This window comes from Lutjanus erythropterus, chromosome 6 (assembly GCF_056507025.1).
Source record: "Lutjanus erythropterus isolate fLutEry1 chromosome 6, fLutEry1.hap2, whole genome shotgun sequence".
Lineage (NCBI taxonomy): Eukaryota > Metazoa > Chordata > Actinopteri > Lutjaniformes > Lutjanidae > Lutjanus > Lutjanus erythropterus.
Genome location: NC_139322.1, coordinates 5,193,329 through 5,217,288, shown reverse-complemented (window position 1 = coordinate 5,217,288; position 23,960 = coordinate 5,193,329).

The window sequence follows — 23,960 nt, the reverse complement described above, 5'->3', positions numbered from 1 at the left end:
GCTTCAAAGACGCCAGAGCAAACAGGAACCTCTGCGGCTGAAAAATTAAGTCAACATGGAAATACCAAAAACTGCAGTTCCTCAGAGTGCCACTTTTGGGATTGTTGTGGCCTAAAAAGCCTGATTTCATGGCAGCTTTTCTTAGAAAAAAAAAAAAAAAAAAAAAAAAAGTTAAATTGCGATGTATGTTGTGATGCTTTTAGGCATTTTAACCACTTCGTTCAGCTCCTCACATGCTCCACCTCTTAGCTGGGAGTCAGGCACCACCAAGATAGCGACAGCCAGAGCCACCACACTGAGAACTTATGGGTGATGTCACAGAGGCTCCGTCCAATATTTAGTTTTACTGTCTATGCACAAGAAGCATATTTTTGCAAGCTAACTAAACTGGCCAGCAGCACCTGCCTGTCATTCTTTATCCCCATCCTCTACTTCAGTGTTTGCCAGTGGGTGAAAGCTCTTATTCTGGAATGAGCTTTGGCCGCTTGGAATTTCACTTCATATATGTTTCACCTATGTTTTTATAGCATTCACACCCTGTATGCTGGGGGCTACACAACCACTAACCAAAGACTGATGCTCAGATACATCCTGAACACGGCAAATGAAGAAAATCCAGGAATCCTCATTTTGCTTCTAAGGTCATGTTTTGAAACAATTAGAGAAGGATTTTTTAGAGTGGATTCAGGCAATCATTTCACCATCCTGAGCTTCTCCTCCCCCCACGGTCACTCCTGACCTCTCCTCCTGTCCTTTCATCCCTTCGAGCTTCTTCCCTTCCTCTCTTATCATTCATTCCATCATTCTTCTCCTATCTCCTTTGGCTGTGAGACTTGAGCAGCAACCTTTCGGAGTCTTTCATCTCTGATCAGACATGCTGTGCAACCCATGTGACACTGCAGAGGGGAAGCAAATTACAATTTCATCTTCGAATCGAATCGCTGTTTTTAAGACAAGAGTGACATACAGATAGAGACGTATCAAAAGAGAAAGGGTGTAAGAGGAAGACAGACCACTAGGAAAAAAAAGAGAGAAAGAAAACAAGGAAAAAGAAAGATTCAGTCAGGGGACAGAAGTTATCTGAGTATGAGTCATTCTCACCACTGCTCTGATGACACTTCATCAACCTGTCTCTCCTATTTTGAGATCCTCCACAAGTCTTATTATCACTCATGCAGACTTAGATAGGAATTTCCCTCCTGGACAAGTGCTCTGTGTGTGAGTGAAAGTACTGATGACTTCTGTATCGTCCATCTCCTCCATCCATATTAAGGGCTGAAGTAGAATGAGCAGAGTACCACAGACTTTAGTCATCCACCTCCTAGGGAATCCTGAGGCATTCCCAGGAAAGATGGGATTTAAACTATAATCCCTCTGGTATTCTCTGAATTAATCTGTTTTGGGTGTAACATCAAACACAATCAAAGGAATCGGAATTTCATCTTCCATTCCCTCTTAAGAGCCAGGGGAGCCTGTGTCTGGTGTATTGCTATTAAATGATGGGTTTAATTGGAGAAGCGAAAGGAGATGCTGCAATGATTGACTTGTAGCAATGCAGGCACTGCAGTTAACTGTAGGGTAGCATGTTGGGTCATAAAAATCAACATTACAAGTGTTGCAAGTGCGTGAAATATAAAGTGTCATCCCACTGTGCGCATGTACGCACATAGGCTCAGTAGCACGACTGCTGTGACATTACAGCGTGCATGGAAACATTACTTGATGATGACTGAAAACTGTCACAAACCAGAGAGAATCCACATGCAGAATCACAAGGCAGAGGCAGGAATAAGGCAAAAACTGAAATTTTACTGAGTCTTCCCAGTGGAACAAAGTACAGTCCGTAGCAGGAGTCAAAACTAAAAATCAAAGTGATCAGACAGAGGTACAGAGGCAACAGGCAAAAACACAAACCAGGTAAACAGGCACAGGTCATAAATCCAAAATGTTTGGCAAAACAAGAAAACAGGCGGGATACAAAGCAGGCATGAGTACAAACAACAATATGGCAAACAACAAAGGGAAACTGACTGGTATAAATACTGAGGGGAAAATGAGCAGATAGGAAACAGGTGTGTGGTGGCTGAGCAGGCTGGTCACAGATTGGCTGACAGTCAATGCAGAGGGAGTGCAATGGGGTGTGGACAGAGTACTGGCGGGAAAAGCTGGTAGGGGCTGACTGGAGGATGAGCAGAGGGGTGTGAGCAGGAGGAGGGTGGGGCTAAGAAGCTCCAGCAGAGTCCATGACAGCAAACAACCTCTCTAATCATTAGAGTAAATCATTAAAGAAAACACTCAGGCATCAATACAACGCACAATTTAAAAAAATCACCTTGAAAGCTTACAGTGCTCAACATCGCATAAAAATGGTTTAATGATTAGAAAGGCTGCTTTCAGTCAATTTGAACATTGACAGTAATGTCTCTGCAGCTAATATCCTTAACATTTAAGCAGCAAGACTAAAAACATCACATGGTAGGACAGAGGAAACTGTCCAGAGGAATGGGCAGAGAAAATTATTTTTCTGATGAAAGCCAGGATTTATGCAGCTGCTTTACTCCAAAAAGTTCCACTGTGAGACCTTTTGGATGTGCAGAAATAGATTAACATTAGATCCTGTTGGATTTAAACAGTCAATGAAGTTACAGCTGCAGTGCGTAAATGCTCACAACATGTCACCTACATGGGGAGACGCTTCCACTATTATTTAGAATATTATTTTTTATATCTTTAAATAGGAAAATATATTGTGCCATTGACTTTAGATCAGATTTTTCTGCTGCCTCAAGATATCAATGTGCTGTGTGACACCAACACACCCATGGGTGCAAGAACATTTGCTACCTGCACCTGTTGGACAGAAAATAGCAACCACAGCTACATCAGGTGGAAGATAGAGTCCTTAAAATAATGGTGTTCACTGTTTCAGAAAGGCTCCTTAGACAATAAATACATAGCTCTCTTAAGATAAACTTGCATATGCAGGATCATAAGGCCCTCTCTGTGTTCAAGGACTAAGACAATGGCTGAAAAATTGCAACTGTTCCTGCAAAAAAACATAAAATCATCTCACTCTCGAGGCAGCAGGAATTCAGTCAGTCTGTGTGCAGCGTCTTCTCCATTTAACTCTACTGCACGGAATGAACAGCTGCCTGAGGGAGATGAGCGAGTGTTCAGGAACATAGCATGGCCCTTGAATGCAGCAGTAATGGACTCAAAACTGAACAAACCTCCAGTGAGTGCTGCATTTAAATCGTTCAATAACACTCAAGTTGTCCTTGAGCAAGGCTCTTAAATAGAACCGTGTGCCATTCACTGTTCAGCTGCACTGTAAATACAGTGGTATCTATGTGAGCAAAGTGTGAAAATGGTATTAACTATTGAATCCACTAATTGCATCAGAACCCTTTTAAATCCCTCATCAAATCTAATTAGGTTTAGTGTTCAACATTTGTTGCTTTCAAATTCAAAGTGGCTTTATTGGCACGACCATAATGCAGTACATTATTGCCACTTAATAACTAATTACTTATTTCTTGTAACATGCAACATGACACAGTTTTGCAAATCAAGTTAGTTACTTTTTAAACTAAGCAGTCCATTACTGTTACACCTACGGTCTTGGCGAACACTGAAATCATGGAGTATCTCAAGGCGGGTCTCGGAAAGGATGTGCTTTGAATTCCCAATGAAGAAAAATTTCTATAAGCCAGTACTCCACTACTACACTCAGATGTGCCTTTGGAGAGGCTTTTTAGCCTTGGAAGTTTCCTTAAAGAAGCCAACTATCTGACACGTTTTGAAAAACTTCTTCCTTAGTAAACTAAAGAAAACCTTGGCTGAGTGACTCTATGTGATCTGAAAAGCCTGTGCACTTTCAGGCATTTGTTCTGAGAAGCTAACACATGGTTTATTAGTCGCATGTTGAAACATGATGTACTGTAGGTTATATGAGCTGTGTTTCACTGTTTTCATAGAGGCTGCTGTATAATACTCCTCTGCCCAGTTCCCTGTTAGATCATCGGGGAAATATAACCAGCTTGCACAAAGAATTGCAAAGGGCTTTTAAGTTTTCGTACAAAAATACTAAAAAATTTCCTCAGTAGGTTACACTATAACTTTATTAGGGTTGAGTACTGAACTCTTGTAAGGGCATTGACCAAATTAAGGGGGTCCTACTGAGTACCAAGTAAATTAATCTGTGCCAAATTTAGGTCCCTGGGAGCACATCTGGAGAGAGTAATAGAGAGTTTAAAAGGAAAAAAGAGAAAGATCAAGTAATTAAACAGACCACTTCACTATTTTTCCCTCACCAAGGGCCCATTCAATGGGCATTACATGACTTTTCTGTCTCCATCACTAGTGAACTGTGTCTTGTTATTTGATTAAACTACACAAGAAATGTTTCATGATTTATTACTGTAGATATATTACAGATTTTTCTTTTATCGTAGTGCTTCTGGATTAGGAAAATGGAAGACAAACACAGTGTCTCTGCTTCCTGTCAGCTTTTTAAAATGAATTCTTCATTTCTGCTTTCACAAATGTCGGAATATCTGAAGTGAGTACAGCATGCCACGTTACTTAATGGACATGTTTATCCAGAACACCATTATGTATAAAAAGTGCGCAGTGTACATTTACAGTATGATTACAGTCATTGGGAGATGTTGCTCAGTGCTGAGAGGAATATTATGATGTTTCACACAAACACACACTCATACAAACACGGACAAGCGTGGACAGGCTGGTGTGTGAGTTCAAACTCTTTGACATCTCTCTCTGCATTTGTCTAATGATGCTTTTATCTCGGGTGAAGAGAGCGCAAAAAGCTACACTTCCTCGATTGCCAACATTACCGGCAACCGCTCTTTAAAATGTCAAGTGTCAGAGCTTTAGTGCTTTGATTTCTCGTCACCGTGGAAAACCAGCCTGATAGAGAGTGCTGAAAGGACAGAGATAATGATATTTTAGAAAAGGCCGAGATGTCAGAGTTAGGTGTCTTACCAGTCAGATGAGTCCTTGACTGCAAAGAGCAGATTTCTGAAAGTCATGTTAGTGAAACAAAGATGCACTCCGGTTCTCCGTTTTCTGAGCTCCCCACAGACTGCAACACTGAAATATGAAAGCAAACTCTTCCTCAAAGTTGATTGGGTTATTTTGTTGAAAGCCAAACTTTTACACGTGTATGAGAATTATATGGTAAGTGTTAACTACAGAAAATGCAAAAGACAATTTGCAAACAACTATTATAAGTCTTAATATAGAAACAAAGATATTTTGTGATGTAAAAATGCAGATTGTATCTTTGAGTAAAACCCCTAACAGCTATTTTAAGTGTGCTCAAGCTCAACTGTGTTTAAAATAATAGGAATGTTAAGTGTTTTAATGCTCAGTTCCATGTTATGCATAACACTAGTACCACAAGTTTGCATGTGCATGAAGTAAGATGTAAGTGCATCGCAATGAACATATTTATATTTTATTTATCTAATTTCTTTGACTTAAGCTTTGATGGCCTTATTTTTATTTACACCTGTGATGGCAACATCATTTGTTATGACCTCTTAAAATGACATATAGTGTTTTCTGAGCTGATGTCCCTGTAGGAAGGATGATTTATCTGTGCTTTCCAAAACTGTTACAAATTAATATATAACACATCAACTTTGAGGACAAAATGTTCTCTTGCTGCCTAATATATCCCATCCACTAACAGGTGCCATGATGAAGAGGTAATCAGTGTTATTCACTTCACCTGTCAGTGGTCATACTGTTATGCCTGATCGGCGTAGTTCTGTTCCTCATGAAGAACTCTAGAATAAATTCATATGCTGATGACCACCATGACAAAACATCCATGTCCTTGTCTGCATTGTTCATGAAAAAGTGGGCATTGTGGGAATTCTTTTTCAACCATGTTTGACAGAAGAAGTCTGAGAAGTGTTTCTTGAAGTATCTTCCTCCTCCGCGTTCCTGTGACCTGTCAGTTCATGTCATTGTCTGTTTTCTACGTCAGACACTCACATGTATGATTCACTGGTGTCTTATCTCTCTATTTTCTCCTGGGTTAAAAAAAAAGGGTGAGACAGAGGAGGAGGTGATGATGTATATGTTTGTCTTTGTTGTCTGGAGATGTGTGGGTGGTTCTTTGTCACCTAGGTGTGTACGTGCACATGTAACTTTATGGGTTGGTCATGTCTTGCCGTTGGACAGTTAAAAGACACTTTCCTTACTGTTCTTGACATCGTTTCTCATGTTTTAAAGTGTATGTATGTGTGATGTGCAAAACTTATACAAAACAGGGAGACTTTCACAGTGAAATATATTTTTTGAAAAGGAATATTTGCCTTTTTAATACAGACATGCAATAGATATTTTGTGTACAGATTACAATCTGTACTGTCAGTATCACAAAATTACAAAAGTTTTTACTCATGACTTTTTGTGGGCGGAGCTTAGGTCCAGGTAAAACATGTTAGCTAATACTAGCTAGCAAGTTTTGTTAGCTTGTTTCTTAAGAATTACTAGAAAATACTTGTCTTTCTGAATATATACAGACACTCAGGATGAGTGAGAGTGAAAAAGTTCACATTAACCAATGGGAGCAGTTTAATAAGGAAAATAGATGTGAGAATGTTGTCTTAAGATTTTGTGAACTCATTTTGTTCATACTGTTCACACACATCTCCCTGCTGTCAAGCCCACCTTTCTGATTAGGTGGGCAGCTGGTATGCGATGATACCTACGACTCTGAGCTCCAGTTTTCCCTTTGTTTTTCCTTCAACTGACACTGTGACATAATCATGGCACTGAAAAGGTCTAAATGCAAGAAATGTGTATAAAACTATGTTTAGAAAGTGAAGATTAAGTAACATTGAATCACAATTTGAACATTTTGGGAAAATGGGGATATTTTTGGTTTCACAAATTAATTTCAAAAGTGTGGATATTATTCAAAAATGATGACTTTTTTTTAAAGTAAGTGAACTCATACAGAAACCACTCCTAGGAACAGATTTGTTCTTAAGTGGTGCTTACGAGTGATTTAAGAGAACTTGTTGCATTCACCAATTTTCTTGTATTTTAAATATTCTTACAGATACAAACACAAAAATCTGAGTGGTTCAGACCTGTCGTAGAGTCATTTGCAGTCAGTCTGTTGGTATCCAAACCAAAGTTTTTTACTAATTACTGCATGTTTCATTAGTTTTTAAAAAAATAAATAACACTTAATAATTATGTTGACGTTTTTCTGTTTGACTACATTTCAAATGATAATATAATCATAAACTAACATGTAAAGCCTATCATCATTCATTCAATGATGTATTATTATCTGCCGACAGGTGTACTGGCTGTATGTCTGTACATGCAGGTTCATGAAGTCTCTGTCCAGGAGAACATCCTCACTTATTCTGTCCTCCGTCTCTGTGATGAAAACTTCTCCTTCACCCTCTCCTCTCGCTGCAGTCATCAGCTGCCCTTTACTGTGGCTGTGGTGAGTCATTTTTTTCTAACGAAGTCATTTTCATACCGAGACATTTCTTCTTTATTTCAGTGACACGAAATAAAGGACCCCATTAACAGCACTCGCTTTTCCCATTTCTTTGCTTTAGCAAGTCTTTTAATTCCACTGCTGACGCCGTTAAAATGACAGATTTTCCTTTATGGACCTCTGAAAGCAGGACGTCAAACTCCAAACTCGGAAAGTTCTAATTTTTCTTTGATGCCATTTCCATGAATGGACACCTCCTGGCATATCGGGCAGGAAGTGCAGCCACATATGGTATTATCAGGGCCTTAATTATGCTAATTTACAAGTCTCATGCATGTGCACTTAAATTTGCACAGGTGAATAATTTACACGGTTATCTTAATTTATGAGCGCTTGTTGAATCTGCAGTGGCACGTTCATACGAGTCCTTTGTATGAAAAAGTAAGTGAAATTTAAGCCCATTGTCTGGTTGGCACTTGTTCCCGTTGTTTGAGGGTTGGGTTAAGGTCAAATTTAAGATTAAGACGAGTTTAAAGGGCTCAGAAAGCTAGTCCAGTTTCTGAATTAGGGTCCCCACAAATGCTGTGGAAAGTCCACATGGCTGCTTCTCAGTGTGAAGTTAGTGAAGGTTACAACAAATAGGATCAGAAAAAAAACAAGAGCTTACTATTTATGTTCCATCGGTTTCATAAATTTGATTTTTGATTGATTAAATAAATCTGTATTTGCTTGGTAAATCTCTGTGTGTAAATGTGTGTGTGTGTGGGAGAAACACAGAATCAGTTTGTGTTTGATGAAAGTGAAAATTTGATGAAGTGCAAGTGAGAAGAGTAGTTCTTGTTATTTTACTATGTTTGATCCATTCAGCGCTCTCTAAATAATCCTTGTTTACTTTGCCAAATTCAGAGTTGTTTGCTCAGTAAAACTGTTCTTATCTCTCCCCAACCTGTTTCTGCTCGGTGTTTACGCTCTCTGTGTGTCTCTCTCTCTCTCATCCTCTCTCTTTCTTCTCTCAGCTGTCTGTCATCATCCCTCTTTTCACAGAGCTATGGTTCAGCTCAGCCTGTTGTTGGGACTCTTTACTCTCTCTGCATGAGGTTTATGGTTCCTAGCAGCACTGCTGATGTGTGATGTTGCTGTCTCTGAGCGTCTGTTTCTGTGTGTGTGTGTGTGTGTGTGTGTGTGTGTGTGTTGATGCACTTACCCATGTTTGACAGGCTTCCTGTATGTTCTAATTAGATTTAGATGTACTTTGAATGAATGAATGAATACGATTATGTTTAAGTGTGGTTATTAAAGATTGTCTACGTGCACTGGGTAAAGCGAACCAAACTGTTTTAAATATACATTGTATTTGATAAAGTTAATAAGAGTGAAACAGTTAAAAAAAATAGATTCCCAAGACCTTCTGGTGTTCTGCTCACTGATGTCTGTTGGAAAAGCAACTGAACCAATCAGAGCCAATCAGAGGATTGGGCTGAGATTGATGCAAATGTTCACAAGTTGTTTCATAAACTTACATAAATAACTCTTAAATTAATACATCTCAACTCGACACAACAAACATGAAGTTAACTGCGCCTAGCAAGAGCTACTGAGGCTTTTATGTTGACTGTTCAAGAAACAGTGTCTAAAGTTGAAAGTTCATCTGCTCAGTAAGTCCAATAACAGATGTCAGATCAGTGAACCGCTTAAATTGCAAAACAGATAACCAACAAATCATTTGTGTGATCAATTAGGCATCGCAGCCCCCCTCAAACTAAATGTCTAACAACAGCCAATGTGGTGGAAATTTGCCTAAATGGGTGCAGCCAATTAAAATTGGCCTTAAAGTGTGAATAGGTGTGTCCGATTTTTAGTGGTTGGGTTGCAGATTGTGAACACCTCCTCTCACTCTTCTCTTCCAAGGATGCAGGAGAACCTATAGTTGTTGGAAAACTCACACAAAACACGAAAGGCCGTATCCGGAGGCGATGTCTGCTTTGTTAGTTCTCGGCTGCTGCAGAAACATGGCGATGCGACATGATGACCTCCGTGGAAGAAGACCCACGCCCTCAGATATAAATGGTTCATTCTAAGGTAACAAAAAACAGAACGATACTTAATTTCAGGTGATTATAAATTAATGTAGGGGTGTCATCCCAGGACACATCAGCATTGCTGTTGTCCTCAAAGGACCTGTGGTAAATCTAACACTATATAAATGTATCTGTTTGTTATAATATTGCATAATTGACTCTGCTTAAATCATTATTAATAATTAATAACAAGTTCTTAAATATATAAGTAGTATACTATAAGACAAAGAAGACAAATTTGTCTCCATTAAGCACAAACGTATATTGGCTTTCCCTTCACTCATTAAATTGTCCTCCCTGCCAGCTTCATCTTTTCTTTTCTTGGACATTTTGCTCAGTTGATATTACTAACGCTGGCTGTGCTGAGCCAAACCATACCATGCTGAATTACATTTCTATGATCACTTTCAGCATGCCAAGCTGCGCCAAGCCATGCCCAAGGTAGACCTACTCTGGACTGGGGCCAACCGACCCTCCTCCAATCAGGCAACGTCTCACCGCCTCCTCTCTCCCCCTCAAACAAGCGAGTGTCGTGATACTGAGCTTGTGTGTGTGCAGGGGAGCAGAGAGAAAGAAGTTTCTTAAAGCCTCTTTATGTTCAGCTCTTGTTGCTTTTGTAGCTTCTAACAGAATCTTTATGTGTTGAAATGCAGTTTCTCTCCTGTGTCGCCGTTTGTTCTCTCAGGTGTCTGCATTATTTTACCGCTTCATATTTGCTTTCAGCTGTGTCGGAGTCGTGTTAAGTTACTGCTGCTGAACCTCCCCCACCCCCAGTGAAAAGATTTCCTTTTTGAGCTGCTTCACAGTAAAAGCGTTTAAATAACGAAACAACAAGGGACTTTTTTTGTGAAGAATTTAGGGAATGGTTGTGTATATGAACGGTTTACCTCCCGCTTTACAGCCTCCTCAAGCCTCCTCAAGCTCGCCTTCAGGTGAAAGACACCTTCAAGTGGGTAGCCCTGTTGTCATGGAAATGCAAACCCCTGCTGTGCTGGGTTGATGGGCTGAGTCAACCTGAGCCTAGCCAAGCCAGCTCTGTGTATGAAAAAGGGCCATTATTTTCCATATTCTGCCAATAAAGTCCCATAACACACTAGACCTTACATAAGTTACACAATGTAGTTATGGTCCAGTAAGCCTGTGGCTGCTTCTCTCCACGGATCATTTAACTGACAATCAACCTATTCAGTTGTGTAGGTATGAGGATGTGTCTTTTATTTTGGTTGCTTTTAAATGAAAAATTTTTCAGACGTTCCTTTGTTTAACTGTATGCTTACCATGATTATGTCTTTTCCTGCACAATAAGGTATTATTACTGACATTTCACATGCGCTCACTTTTAGTTTGACCTCCAAATAACCTGCTGTAGAGATAATAACAGTCCGATCGTCTGACCATTCGTGTTTCTTTCCCCGTCGGGCAACAATAAAACACACAAATATCATGTCAATATGTTTATGGGATGTCTTTTGTTTGTATATTTACAGAGAGAAAGAGGGCATGCAGCAGAGAAGATAAATCAGTGTTCCCCCCTCACACACACCTCCCCCTCCTCCTCCTCCTCCTCTTCCTCCATCCATCAGTCCATTTCGGAAGTCTCTGAGTCAACATGTGGTGCCAAAGTGTGTTTACTCTGTTTAATTGAAGGCAGGGAGTGAGAGAGTGACAGAGAGAGAGAGATGTGTAAGACCTTGAGCTGACATATACTGTATGTCTGCACACACACACAGACACACACGGCCCACCCTGTCAAAAAGGTGTGACAGATTAAACTCGCTGTTATCTTCAGTTTCCCTGCCTGCAGTCTCCTTGTCCTTTCTCCTGCCTGCTCCCCCTCCCTCTGTCTCCGCCATCTCTTCCCCTGTCCCTCCTTTTCTCTTCCTCCTCTGCCTTATTTTCATTCCTCTCTTCATCCTATCCTCCCTTTCCTTTCCTTGCTCCCTCTGACGCTCCTTCTCCTGTCCTCGTGCTGCCTCCACTTCTCCTCCACGTGTGTCCTTTCTCTCCTCCTCCTCCTCCTCTTTATCTCCCCTCCCTCCTCCCTTCCCTATCAGCTGACAGGCGCTGAATGTATAAAATGCAATTTGAGTGCAGATCTTGTTCCATTCAAGATCGTCAGATTGGATTTCATTTCTGTTTGACTTGTACCTGGCAAAACTCTATTTTCTCACCTCTCCTCTCTCCCTCCATCTATTTTCCACCTCTTTTTTCTTCCCTCTGTCCCCGTGTCTCTTTACCTAATGCAAGCGTGAGGAGAATATGCAGGTCCAATCTAGCACTTTGTACATGGAGTGCAAGACTGGTAGATGTTATGTATTTGATATATCTGTCTATTTCTGGGCTCTATTATTGCACAGTTTATATGAAGAGATAATTTATGGTATTTTACTGTATTTTGTTACTTCCTCAAGTGTCCTAATCTTGTTTGATTTATGATTTATCATATTTTTTCCTCTGGAAATAGTGTTTGAGGAAGTGGGGGTTGAATTGAGGACTATTTACACATTGACAAGAGCAAATTTTCTCTTTAAGTGGTACTTGACCCTGTGGTACAGAGCCTGGTACATTAAAGGGATTGTTCTGATTATTTGAAGTGGAGTTGTGTGAGGTACTTACTTGCATTAGCCAGGTCAGCAATGGTAGAGAGGAGTACCAGCACGGAAGCTAAGCAATGTACTGTTGTGGACAGGGTCAAACCATTTTTAAAAACATAACATGGTCCTTTGGTTTTACGTAACAAACTTGTCTTTACTGCCGAAACACGCATCACCTGTGACAGAAATACACTCGTAGGCATTTGGAAATGATGATGTGGGGTTTGGTTTAAAGAGCAGTGGACCCTGAGAAGATCAGCAATGCAGTCAGTCGTGCAGAAGATGCAGTCAGATCAGCCGGATGCACTGCCGCTGGTGACCGCCCCAGGAGGAGAGGAGGGTGAGCAGACAAGAGCCACGCTGCTGAAACCAAGCTGGCCAAACAATGGGACATCAGTGAGAACTGCTCCACAGCGTCCTGGATCAGGTTGTTGCACCTGTGGAGCAGAATGCACTACAATCTGACAGAAATGAACACACAAGAATTCTTGAATCCTTGAAAATGTACGTGTGTGTGTTGTATTTAGGCTTTTCTAATGGGTAATCACTATTATATAAACCAAATATTCCTCTCTCTCCTTTGGCAAAAACGTTCATTTTACCTTGCAAAACACAGGAGTTGCTACTCTACCTCTGCTTCAATCAGAGAATAGCTTATATGGTGGCAAAGCCATGAAAATATTCTAAATATAGTGCACATTTAAACTGACATGGATTTTATTTTGAGGTCTTAAATATCTTTTGCAGCTGACCCTGGAGCTGCATTGCCTAGCTTCCTATATCAGGACTCTTGTATCCTCAAAAAGGGGTACCTCATACAACAGTCATTATTTTTCTAGATATTGGTACAAAATGGATCAAATGCAGGAATAATTTTATTGGGAAGTGTCAGTACAATTTGGTCCTCGATTATTCTGGTAGATACTTTAAAGTTATGGAGTACAGAATGAAAGCCTGGTTTAATCTGGTGGCTTGTGTGATGTGTGACTTTTATATCATTAATGTTAACATGTGACTAGCATTTTTCCACTATGCTTTCAATTTTACAAATATTTTCCAAAAAAAAAAAAAAAAATATTGTATAAAGATATAAAATACATTTTGCATTATTAAACCTCAACAACCAGATGGCTAAAGTCTTGTTCTTTTCACTGTGAAGCAGCTGGAAGAAGACAAAGATGAAGAGGAACCGGGCAGCCCTCACCCTCATATTCTCCCCTTCTCTCCTCTGTCTTATCTCTCTCCCACCCTGATCTTTGTCTCCAGTTGTTGCCATAGTGACACACGAGTCCCACGAGACGATGCCAGTTAGCAGTAAATTGACTCTCCACACACGCACACACACACACTATGTCGCGCACAGACTCACACACACACCTGTGAGCCCACACAGTGATGCACACGAGCCAGCTCGCTCACATGACCACAGAAACACATAAACTCAACTGTTGCATGTAGAATAAGAGCCTCCTGAACACACTGAGATTCAGGAGAGTCAGACATTTACGCTACAAAACTGTTTGTATCTGTGTCACACCTCTCTGAGATTACCTGTGAGTGTGGATGGTCCTGTGATGTCCTCTGAGTGTCTGTTGAAGACACTCTTGTCTGGAGGAGGGTGTCTGGTGATGGCAGGGACTCTTGAAAGAAAACACCTAGGACTGTCATAATATCATTTTCACTCCACCTGTGGCTCCAAAACTTTTTCTGGCTTGTCCCCATCCAGAAGCAGAAAAAAGTTCACACACCCACACCTGGCAATTATCAACAATAATTGGGGAGATAAAAAATGATAAAGGTCGAAATAGCTTCAGCAAAAGTTTCTTTATTTCCCCTTAAATTATATTCATTCAACTTTTTGTGTCTTCCATGCACACATACATTAAAACATCAGCTGGAGACTTCTCAGCTGACTCAAGTTGAGTTAGCAGTAATTTACATCAGCCAGCTACACTTATGAAATTTGCTTGTGAGTCATTATTTTAAGCGACAAAATCTACAATCATCAGCTAGAAATGAGAATCTGACGTTAAATCTGCCAGTGTTATCACTGTAAACATAAATGCAGTGCAAAACTGGAAAGTTTGCCAGGCGTCCAACAGTAACTAAGGAGGATGGTACACTTGCTCTAAGATCATTTATATTGATGATATACTGGATTATTTTGCTGGATTATTTACATGATATTATCATATGTGTATTATTAACATATCAGTATTTATTTATTTAAAAATATCATGGTTATCTTCAATACCGGCATACTATGGGGAGCATGGTGTGCACTGCTTTGCTCTGTGTGGCGACAAACTGCTAATTAGTGAGCTTTGGAGGCTTTTTTTGTTGTTGTTTGTTTTGTTTTTCTTTAGTTTGGGTAAATCCGGGCTAGCTGTTCCATCTATTTTCTGTCTTTAAGCTGACCAAGCCTCTGGCAAAAGATTCATATTTACTGTGACAGTGTTGCTGATCCTCTCATCTAATTCAAGACAGCAAATATGAGCACAATGTCAAACTATTCTCTAAACTTATTTATGTTCTACTTGTGTAATAAAGACTAAGAAGTTTTTTTTTGTTTGTTTAAATCCCTGTGTACACCTACTTTTAAAAGGCACCTAAAAATAATTCCTGTGTAAGTAACAACCACGTAACCTTGTGAAGACCAACCTCACAGCCAAATTGCTAAATCTAGCAGGAAATAAACCAAGCTACTATCCTTCAAAGTACCATCTGTAATTAATTTTATGGCAAACCTTCTTTGCTGTTATCTTTGTTTCAGAAGGATATGAGAATCCTGGTAAGCAAATTATGGTTTTCCAATCTCATATGTACATTTAGACAAGTCCTAATGAGCATGTATTAATTTGTTTGAAGGTTCTAATACATTTAACACATGCACAGACATGCCAAAAATTACAAATCTGACTCGGGCCACTTTGTCTCAAAGTCAAACACACCCAAGTGCCATGTTTCCGTACCAGAATCACCCAAGAACATAACAGTCCTCCTTTCCTTGTCAGGTCCAATGGTGGTTAAGCAGAGGTCTACTCCTTTGTCACTTGTTTCCTGGCAACACAAAACTCTTAAGTGAGTTCGTGTCTCAAGATTAACTGACCAGCTATCACACTGCAGCAGCGCATGTTAGAGACCTTGGGTATGTGCTTTGAAGTCACGACTTGTTTAGTCTTAATGTACACCTACTGTGGCAGCGAAGACTCAAAAATTACATAATTTACATTTGTTGAATTTTTAATATCACTTTATTTCAGGGGACATTTATTACCATTTGAGAGGGAACCATAGTTACCCAGTCGATTCACTTATTGAGTGACCTCTACGGCAGATCAAACAGTGCACAAAGCTCCCAACAATTTAATTATTTAGCTGGAGGCATTTAATTTTCTGCCAAACAAGCAATCGATTAGATTTTTGATTACCATAACTGATTAATCATTGAATTAATTTATCAAGAAACAATATTTAAAAAATGCTCCGATCCCAGCTCCTTTTTTCCATTTACTTTGTTTCAATTAATGAACTAAATCAATACAGAAACAGATGAAGGTGTCAAGGTCCATTTGTCCGCAGGATGCCTTCAGGCACAGTAGTGAAGATAGTAAACCCGTGTTTTAGTGGCACTCAGAGCCCAATACACAGTTACTTTATTTACATGCGTTAAATAGAAGAGAACTGACTTGAAGGGCTTGGGATTGCAATTACTCGAATTTAGTGCACGTAAACCACCAATAGCAAATGCATTATTTAATATCACCAAAACTTTGGATGGTCAATTGTCAAATGACAAGAAGAAATAAATGCCTATTCAAGAACAGTTAAAGTCTTTAGAAAGAACTGATGGTTAAGACAGCACAGTTCTACTAATCAAAGAAAAGTGTCGACATGACACAGTGTTAAACTGAGTAACATGAATGTCACTGGTACAGCTGGTAAAAGACAAAACTGCAATTACATCTTTCAACAATCACCACTTCTAATAGAGAAGAAGCCACTGAAGATCTGTTGAAAAAAAAAAAACTGTGTAAAAAAGTGTATTCTGATGCCCTTAAATCACTTCATTTCATGAACTTTGTCAGGAGCTTTGGAGAAGGAAAACTTTTAAAAGACTGGAACAGGTTTCACGAGTAATATTGGAGAGAAGAAAAATGTTTTTTGCTTTTTCCATTACACATTAACATTATAAATTTTAAGGTCCAGTGTGTAAGATTTAGGCAGAATATGGCAAAAATGGAGCATAATATTCAAGTATGTTTTCATTAGTGTATAATCACCTGAAAAGAGGAATAATTGTGTTTCATTACCTTAGAATTAGTCTTTAATAGGGGGTTCCTGTGACGCAGGTGGTAGACTTGGTCGTCTGCTGATCACACTGTGGGCAGTTCAAGTCCCACCTCTGCCTGGCCCAATGTTGAAGTGTCCTTGGCAGGAGGAAGCTTGCACCAAATCAAATATGCGGACCGACGGGCCAGGGCCAGCGAGCACATGGCTGGCTGTGGTGACACCTACTGGGTGGGTGGCAGAAGAAGAATCTACAGAGGTCGTGTTTTTTTGTAAGTTTCGTGGCCTCCTGCCTTCACTCTCGGAAGGGTGTAGATTGAGTGTCGAGCAGTATTCAGTTGCAACAACCCCCCTTAGATGGCACTAAATCCTACACTGGACAGTCGGGGTGATGGAGGGTCCTCTGCAGTTTTTCAGGTTGGCTCAACAGTGTGGTAGTAGTGCCACTATGTTTTTGTATGTTTTTTGCAAATTACTTCATACACAAAGACACACAGTGAAGAGACTCTGATGCAGAGCTGGCTGGGTTCCATACCAGCATCTGACCTACTACTCCTGTTATTTAATTGCCTTTAAATTAGGCTTAACATCTGCACAGTTTGTCTTGAGTGTCCCTTAGTATTACAACATTGGTCTAACATCCTAACCTGTGGTCGCCACTTAAGCTGTGCAAAATAAAACAAGGCAAAACCTTGTTTGAAGTTGGGTCACAGACAGCCAGTATTGGTCCATCCTTAGCTTGAACTGTTTCTGGCCCTTGTTTTGCTTGTTTTGTTTTGTTGTTTCATTTGACTGTCAAAAGACAAAGGAAGTGTTTGTGGACGTGAGGAGTCCCAAGGAACCTGTTATCCCTGTTTCCATCCAGGGGGTCAGTGTGGACACTGTGGAGGATTATAAGTACCTGGGTGTACTTATTGACAATAACCTGGATTGGGCAAAGAACACTGACACCCTCTACAGTCTGAGGCAACTGAGGTCCTTCAATATCTGCCGAACTATGCTCAGGATCTTATGTGAGTCTGTGGCGGCCAGTACTATCCTTTATGCAGGACTCAACAAACTGATCCGCAAGACCAGTGATATTGTGGGAGTCCTCCTGTGCTGATACTGTCTAAGCTACAGACTATCTTTGACAGTGTTTCACACCCACTCCACGGTGTGCTGGTCAGGCACAAGAGTACTTTCAGTGAGAGACTCATCCCACGAAGATGCACCGCTGAGCGCCACAGGAAATCATCCCTGCCTGTGGCCATTAAACTCCTCCCTCTGATAGGCCTTTGGAGTATTTCACCCCCGTCCACAACCTTAACCCTTAAATTATTCCATATTTATACTGCAGTTCACTGCTGACTGACTACAGTACTCCTGTGCAATAACTTAATAGTGCAATTACTCTGTGCAATAATTCAACTTGTGTAATAACTACACTGTCTACTCTGTCATAAAGCATTTCTATTTACATTGGTCTGCATCTGTAACGTGAACAATTTCCCCCCGGGGATCAATAAAATATTTCTGATGCATTAAAACATAAAACAAGAAGGGAAACAGACAGATGTATAGTGGTTGTTGTAGTTGTTTGCTATTCCCTGCAGTTGGCTCGTCAATAGTGCAGTATTCCAAATTGTGGTTATTACAACGGTCCTAATCTTATATACAGATCTTTCATTATTTGAGGACATTTTGTTTGGGCAACAAAAGCAATTTGATGACATTGCATCAGAAACCTAAATGTTTTGCACCATTTCTTTTAAAAGATGTCCTCTCTTTTGAATACAAAATAGCACAGCTGTAGATTTGTTTTTGACTGTATCATCTTTGCAGCAGTATGGGGCCGTGTCATCACCTCAGCTGTCTCTGTATTAAACTGCCAGTGTCTGTAGGTGTGAGCTGACAGTGAAAATATTTCTGCCTGCATGCATGTGTGTGTGTGTGTGTGTGTGTGTGTGTGTGTGTGTGTGTGTGTGTGTGTGTGTGTGTGTTTGTGTGTGTGTGTTATATGCAGCAGAAGTGATCAGGGAATCATCATCCTTCTCTCTAAGATCTGTAGGTGTGAGCTGAGATGGCAGATTCACGTGTGTGTCTGTGTGTGTTTGTGTGTACCTGTGGTGAGCAGGAAATCACTTCAGCTTTATGAGATCTGTGGGTGTGGAATGAGCTGAGAGAGCAAATTTATTAGCCCACGGTTAATGCCTGTGTGAGTGTGCATTTTTGTGTGTGTGTGTGTGTGTGTGTGTAACTACCTGTGTGTGTGTTTGTGACAGCTGTGCATCTCACTCTCCCTGCTGGAATCTTTTCACCCCCCGAGGCCTTAAAGAGAACTTCAGACACATTCAGCATCACTGTTTTGTTATTTATTCCAACATCGACAGTGTTTCCGTGTCAATACAAGCCTCCCACCATTGTTCCCTGCTGTCCTCCTTAATGAGGCCAGTTTCAATAAAAGCTGATTCCCTCAAATGTCAAAGCTACATTTTGAAATTGCAGAGATCCTGCTATTCTGTGCGACTGGTTAGCTTGACTGACATTTAAGGTGCAAAGAGTATTTGTGATTTAAATTTTCCTGCTAGGGATGCAGCTCCAGGTGCTGTGTTTTGTTGTCACACCAGAACCACAGTCATTTACTCCAACCATCTGTGGACTGAAGTTGTTAGAAATTTATGTTGATGTCCAAAATATAGAGAACAGAATTGTCAGTAAAGTTGAAGCCTCATTTTGTCAGTCAGTAGTAAGCTGTCACTAAGGTGCATCACTGTACACAGAGTAACGGGATAAATGGGGATGTGATCCCTCTTGCAAGCAAAATGACCAAAATGCATCCCTTGTATTAATCCATGATCCCCCATCTCTTAGTAGCAGAGAGATATGCAGGGGCAGAGGGGTTCCTGAGTTATGTGTTCGGCTACATCCACAATTCCCCGGGTCGTTTGGAAACACTGCAGGCTTTGTTTCAGTTTTAAAGCTCCCAGGTTGCATTTTATTCTGTACCGAGACCTTTGCAAACCATGACGCCTGGGTGCACTTCCCTAATTGGGTCTGTGCCTAGATTACCCACACTGGACTTTGCAGTCAGTTGAGTAAACAGCCACGACAGCCAGTGAACATTATCTAACATTACCGAGACGTTCATCCATTCTGTGGTGAAAGTGTCTTGGCCTTACTGGGTCTGATTCCGACAGTTTTGAGCTGCTCTGACGGTTGCAGAGTGGACACCACGACACAGCTAACAGAGCTAACAGCTTAGTTAGCATGCACCTTGTATTACCGGAGTGACAAGGGAAGATTCCAGGAAAACCGCTAATGCGTCCGGACTATCTTGACAAGTTGTTTTAGTCTGTCTGTGTGTGTGTAAACAATGGACTCCTTTTGATGCACCAGTGTTTGAAAGTTTACTGCTATATGTTAGCTGCTAGCTTTGGTTAGCCTGCTGCTAGCGTGTTCAGACACCATCTTCAAACACAATCGGACATTGTAAATACAAGGATAGGACAGAAAAATGAGAACACAATGTCACTGACAGTTTTTCAATAAAAACAGCATTATACAAGAGGATGACATGAAGAGCAGTTATGTTTCACTGCCTCATCATTTTTGTTCCTTTATCCTGGTATCTGACTGATTTATGTTTTTGTGAATGTGAATGTGAATGTGAATTTCAGGCATGTTAGTACCAAAATGCCCGTCTGGACAGAAAGCTCTTAGTCTAGTCAACCTGACTCACTGATCCTTCATCTGACTGAAGTTTGCGTTATTCAGAATCTACGGCTCTGACCATGGCTCTGAAATATCAGTTCTGTTGTTTGCATTGATAAATCCATGGTGCTGTCCATGGTGCCGAAGTAGCAGACGGATTAGTATTTGCTCTATTTCTCCAAACTATAATGCATTATAGTATCAGGATTATAATATACTGGATTGTATCAACACTCCAAATTACCAAGCACCTATAAACACTGTGATAAATAACATATTTGGTTTAACTTAAGTTAGGGTTAGGGTTAGGTTAAATGTGTGACATTTTAAGTATAAGGGGCAGAGACTGAATTCAACACTAACCCTCTTGCAGCGTTTTTATTTTTGGAGTGAAAAGCAACCATAATTTGTTAAAGTGCACAACAAGTTTTTATCATACACGTCCTCATCAGACTTTAAAGAAGCAGCATCTCAAGAGCGCGTTACTCTCAAACAATGCATGCTGGGAAGCGTGTTAATATGCTCCTTTTTTAAAGACTGAGTGGTTGAGTATGGAACAAGAAGATTGTAAATGTAAGTGGAAGTGAGGTCATGTGTGCCTTATATGTAATCAATAGGATCTTATAGTTTATTCTATATTCTACGGGAAGCCAGTGAATGGATTCCAGGAACTGGGGTGATGCAAAACCAATATGTTTAATAATCTGGCAGCTGCATGTTCAACGAACTGCAGACGATTTTGAGCAGATTGACTGAGACATGAGTAGAGGAAGTTACAATAAAGTAGGTGCGAGAAGATGAAAGTGTGATTTAATAATTCAAAATCTGTAGAGGACAGGATACATCTGATTTTTGCAATATTTCTCAACTGGAGAATACAGGACTGAACAAGTTTGTCAAAGGTCGTGTACTGATCAAAAATGATACAAGATTCTTAGCGGTGGGTTTAAGATTAGAGTGAAGTGGGCCAATAAACTCAGCCGGCGTGCTCAGGATTTTATAATTGTAATATACCCATGACACACTAAAGCATCTATATAGAAAGAAAAATCATGAAAAATTGAATATTGAATGTTGTAAAACTGAAAACTCATTCGATCTTTTAGACCTTTTCATAGCATATTGATCTGAAATAATAACATTGTGTTACAATGCTAATAATTAGTGTAGCAGAGCCTTTCCAGTGAGTTTGTCATTAATTAACTCATATGCCCTCAGAAAATACATATAATCAGAATGTATATAACGCATATAATGTATAATCAGAATTATTACAGTACTGGACTATGCACATCTAGTCTCTTTCTCTCTGCATTTATCTTTCTGCTGTAATATTGTGGCATTCAATCAAGCGGCATTGGAAAAAAGTCACCATGTCTGACCTGCACAGATTGCTTTTGCAACTTGAATGGTTAATGACTTGGGAGACTCATTCAGACATGAGACCAACATGTTAAATTGCCGTCACATTTATGTAAGTCTGACTCTGACAGGCCTGTATTTTCCAGTGTTCTTGCTTGCAGGGCTAAAAATAAAAGATGAAGGACTTCATGCCTGACGAATAAAGCAGTTTATTATAATGACATTATGATTATATGTCGCGGGGGAGGGGGGTGTAGGCTAAAGAGAGATGTAGACCATAGGCTCCAAATGTACACACTTTGAACATGCATTATGGATGATGATGATGAAATTTTAATGTTACTGGCCGCATTGTGTTTAGTGTTTCAAGACACAGAGGTGGAGGTAGAAGCCTGGCGTGCTCCTTCACAGAGAGACTGAGGCTGATGGGAAAGAAAAATATCAAAATAAAACTTCTCAAAGAACTCCTGCAGCTTAACCCACTCCTATGCTGCAGTCCACCCCCGTAAGCTCAAAACTCATTGTTTCACCTGAATATTGCTGAATGCATCTTCCATGTCACATTACTGAATTGAAGCAAAGCTTAAAAGTTCCACTTAAAGATGTGAATATTTTGGGAAACTGAGCATACTTGCCAGCATTCCTTCTAAAATTATAGCTGTTATAATTATTACATTGAACATTAATGATTATTATAATATTGTGGATCTGAAACGGACTCAAATTTCAGTGAACCCTGTCAGGTCCAAGCAAGTATGAAGCTTTGTTCAGTTATAAATAGTGTGTCCCAGAGGATAGAGGAGAGGGTGTGAATACATTTTCACAGTACATGTAGTTCATATGCATAAATGCATGATGAAGAGGAGGTATCATTATCGTAGACAATGTGAGCAGACTGACTGTAGCTTTACTGTACAGTTGGAGGAAGTGTTAAAATAAGTGTGTTCCATTATCCAACGGAAGAACTGAGATAATAAGTAGAAATTATATAGCTGTGTTATTAGTTACATAATGGAACTGACGTACAAAATTTTAGAACAGCAGATTAAACGTGTGTCAGCGTCACAGGCTTCCTGTCTCACCAGTATTACAGCTAATAAATCAAGTGTCAGGCATCAAAATACCCAGATTAAAGAGTGCCAAAATATTGCAGAGAGCCAAAGAAATGATTAACCTCATGCACTTAATATCCCCCTGCAGTTTCCATTTCCCGGAAAGGTTCTGGTGCTGGCTTGGAACAGCAGTGTCAGCGCAGAGTGTCGCTGATTTGATGTTGATGTTTTTATTAATATTTAATCTTAATGAGGACCTTTCCATAAACTCAACCAAAGAGCTTTTTTTATCATCCCTGTCTCATTCCCAACTCATCAGACATATTTTGTCACCACCCCTCTGTCGACTTGTATGAGACGCAACAGGCTTTTGGCGTAGTTTGAAGAGGGAGAGACTCTGCCCATGGGGGAGGTGGAGTGGCTGTAGGTACATATAGTTGTGTGTGTCCAGTAACTTTTGACATGTGACTTTGCTTCGCTTCAGTCACATCACACCAGTAACCCCAAGCATGGTCTTATCCTAAACCTACCCAAATAGTTTTGTTGCTTAAATCTCCCCAAACTATGACTGTGTCAAAATGTTAACCACGTGCTAAAAAGGCAAAAGCATCGTCCAATACAGCTGCATAAAGGGACTTTGTGCTTCAGTATGAAATGCTGAGGGGCGATGGCCAAATGTTTGGTATTTTACAAGTCGGGATGAGAACAGGTTGACTATTTTATCTACAGTAGATTTAGTCAAAATCTTACATTCTCTGAACTAAACCTAGACTAAAAATAAAACTATTCAAAGGACTAAAATATGACCAAAACTAAGCGTTTCAGAAGTATATCAGCGGCAGCGCATTTTGCCTTCCTGGTTATGATTCCTTGCTCAGGTTTTGTTGATTAAACAGTGGTTAAATAGTTTCTTTTCTGTCTGTCTTTACGATTGTGAGTCGTCATGGGGTCTTTTATTTTGAAAATTAACCAGATTCTCCCTGCCTTTTCTGTGTCTGACTTCCTGCCTGTTCGATCTGCTCTGTGCTAACCGATTGGTATGCCAATTTAAAACAATGAGGGAGTCTCAGACTTAATTCCGGGACACTGAAATAAGATGGTGAGTGTATTTGTTATGGATAAAAGTGGGTGAGTTCTTGGGGGAAAAACAGAAACATTGGAAATTCAGAAATTCTGATTTAACACAGCCATAGATTGTAACTATTGTGTAAAGGCTTTTTCTGGATTTTCATATTGTAAGCAGTTGCTCTGGAGTATTTATGTCACTATATGAAATTTTCCTCATTCATTTCCTTCTTTGCTGGGATTTTTTAGGTTATCTTTATTGTTTGGTTGTTTGTTTTTCTTTGTTTTATTTATGGTCGAAAAGCTCTCAGGGTTTAGTGTCACCCTT